Source organism: Hibiscus syriacus, unplaced genomic scaffold, assembly GCF_006381635.1.
Source record: "Hibiscus syriacus cultivar Baekdansim isolate YM2019G1 unplaced genomic scaffold, ASM638163v2 tig00000518_pilon, whole genome shotgun sequence".
NCBI lineage: Eukaryota > Viridiplantae > Streptophyta > Magnoliopsida > Malvales > Malvaceae > Hibiscus > Hibiscus syriacus.
Window position 1 is genome coordinate 74,406 of NW_024061796.1, and position 3,273 is coordinate 77,678.

Here is a 3,273-nt window from a genome sequence, read left to right on the forward strand (position 1 = left end):
AAGTTCATTACTACATTGATTTCTACATTGCCTCCTTCTTGTATCAGTGGGTAGTAATACGTTGGATGGTCTAGTTTTGTGCATATCCCACATACTCTTGTTGCTCCAGATTTTCCTTCAACAAGTGAATTAACTATTTCAATTAATTTATCTAACTTATTTTCAGGGGAAAATGGGTTCACTTGAAAACTGTTGAGAGTTGGCTGCCATGGTTGAAATCAATTCTCTTGCTATTGTTGGGGTCATGTTGACTAATGCTCCTCCACTGGTGGCATCCACCATTTTAATCTCCATTGGTAAAAGGCCTTCATAAAAGTATTGAAGTAACGTTTGCTCACTTAATCCGTGTTGCGGACAATGTGCACAAAGCTTTTTAAATCGCTCCCAATAGTCATAAAAACTTTCTTCGATCTTTTGTTGAATGGAAAGAATGCTCCTTCGTGACTCGCTTGCTTTTGCCGCTGGAAAGAACCTGTCAAGAAAATTTTGATTCATGTCAGCCCATGAATAAATTGAATTAGGAGGTAAATAAAATAGCCAATCTTTAGCCAAGTCGGCTAAAGAGAAAGGGAAAGCTCTCAATTTAATTTGATCCTCGGTAACTCCCTTTGTTTTCATGCTAGTACAAACCATGTGGAATTCCAACAAGTGTTTATACGAATCTTCAGTGGGAAAGCCGTGGAAAGTGGGAAGAAGATAAATGAGTCCCATCTTTAATTAAAACGGAGTCCCGCCAGTAGGAAAATTGATGCATAATGGCGTTTGAGTGACATGAGTTGTGGTTAGTTCTCGGATTGTTTGTTCTTCTTCTACCATCAGAATGTTGTATGCGTCTTCTTCAGAGTCCAAATTTGATTCCGTTTCTGATCTATGCTCTTGTTCTTCTTGTCTTTTTCTCTTCTCTCGAAGAGTTTATGCATGGATTCTTCATGCTCGTGATTCGATCTCCATATCTAAATCTACTAATTCACTTGGATTTCTTCTGGTCATAAATCAAAAACTAGAAAAATAAATCAGCACTTGTCGTTAGTCCCCAGCAACGGCGCCAATTTGATAAACGACGTTTTTCTGTCAAAATAATTCCGGTTTCTTTAATAAATAGAAAGGGAAAGTAGTATAGAGAAGCAGGGTCGATCCACAGGGACTATGGTGTTTCTGATTTAGTAAAACTATTTCTTGATTTTAGAAGAAGAAAAAATTCTAGATGAAATTGAAAATATAAAATAAAATAAAATAAAAAAGGGAAAATAATAAAATAATAAACAATGATTTTAAAAATAATAATAAAGATAAAATGGAATTTTAAATTATTTAAAGAATTATAATGAGATAAAAATTAAATAAACAAATAAATAAAATAACTAAATTGGGATAAAGAAAACTTATTGTGAAAGCAGCCTCAAACTTCAGCTTTGCCTCAAATTCCTAGGATCATCGAAACATATTTTTACTTCAAGATTCACGTCGACTTACAAGGACAATTCCGATCTCAGTTTCCTCTTAGCAAACTATTTTAATAAATGTGTTCTCGGGAAGTTGAATATGCTTCAATAAGTAAATCATTCTTCAAACGTTAACCATAACAATATCTGGACTAATGTAGAATCGTTTTGATTTGAAAAGTAAGCTCAAAAAATAGAGAGAAAAATCCGAAGTGATTTAAGTACCTTAAAATTCTAACATTTGGAATTGAGTCTTCGCTTTAGTCTTTGGCTTAAAAGAAATTTAGCTAAGCATGACTAAAGTCATGCTTAGCATAATTGAAAAGTATGCAAAAAATAGAGAGAAAGCTGGAGAGAAAAAGAAGATTTTATTCTCATATGAGAGATATATGTTTCTAGGCTCACCCTGAGAGGGTATTTATAGCCTTCAAATTCCGAAAAACAAGATAAAACATCTTAAATCCTAATTAAAACCATTTAAACTAAAATAGCTAAAATAATAATAATATTTAAAACAATATTATAAATCCTAATTAAAATACTAAAACCTATTTAAACTAAAATACCTAAAACAAAGATAAAATAAAAAAAATATCCTAAAACTTAATAAAATACTAAAACTTATTTAAACTAAAATACCTAAAACAAAGATAACATATAATGTTTAAAATATTATCCTAAAACTTGAGTTTAATCCAAATCCAAATTCCAGCCAGCTTTGATTTCGAAAATAAAAAACTGCAGAGTTCTGTCCTTTTTGTGCAACTTCCAGAATCTGGCATCCTGCACAGAAAATGAATCAAAACGAACAATTAAGCCACAAAAACCAATGATTAAGGAGTAATTTAAAAGCAAAATATTAACTAAATTAAAACACTTATCAAGGGCGTCCATAATCAATGAGATCCATATCACTCTCAACATCTCCCGTTATCAGAAGATTTCCAGTTTTCTAAGAGAAAATAGGAGGCCAATACAACAATTATATCTCGACATGCAGAGTGATACCGATACAAGGAAAGGCTTAGATAGGGGGTTATGCAAGCTTCAAAATATGCCAGAGGAAATTGTGCTGAAAGCTGGCCTTGTCATCAAAGATGTCCATTTAGAATTATGAATAGTTAATTTAATATATCGCATGCATTCACTTTTCTGTCGACATTCACCATGTTGGAAGAGGTATTGAATGAAGCTACGTGTGAGGGTGATAGACCTATGTTTGAGGTTAACAAATAGAACATAATCAAAAGTTTGTGATTTGAATGAGCGATAGGATGTGAATCATGAAGGATGGCTCCAGAGAAAGATATCGACTTCAAGAATAGGGATTGAAAAAACCAGCTAACTCGAGCATCAAGAGAGTTAAAAAATAGAGCTTAACCACATTGTACGAGGATCGAAAACCTTATGAAGTTCTCATAGTCAAGTAAGTAACAAGATTTATTTTCATTTAAAGTCGTATACGAAAGCCCAAGTGAAAACGTTTGGGAGAGAGAGGAAATGTTAGACCAAAGGCTCCCATCGGGGTTGAAAATTTATTAGATTCTTTTTGTGGTCTGTTCGAGTGAGTAAATGAATGATCTAACCCTACGAGGGAAGGTTCTAGATCCAGTTCGTCATCGTGGATCAATGCATGAATGAAATTTGGATGAAAGGACAAAGGCAAAGATTGGGTGAGCACTCAATTTGAGTGTTAACTGGATTTAAGCTGCCACTACACATAACGAATTGAAAGTGAGAGTAATGCAATAATGAGCATTGACAAGAGGTTACAAGGTATCTCAACCAGAGGGATAGGATTCAGTAAGTGGGCAGTGAAAGGGAAGCGACT

General features: G+C 33.7%; 1 non-coding gene across 1 annotated transcript; it reads left to right on the forward strand.

Annotated features, from left to right (window-relative positions):
• The first annotated feature begins 340 nt into the window (after positions 1-340).
• On the forward strand, positions 341-446 carry LOC120207956. Its single transcript, XR_005524259.1, has one exon. It is a non-coding gene; the product is annotated as a small nucleolar RNA R71 (small nucleolar RNA).
• Positions 447-3,273: the final 2,827 nt, after the last annotated feature.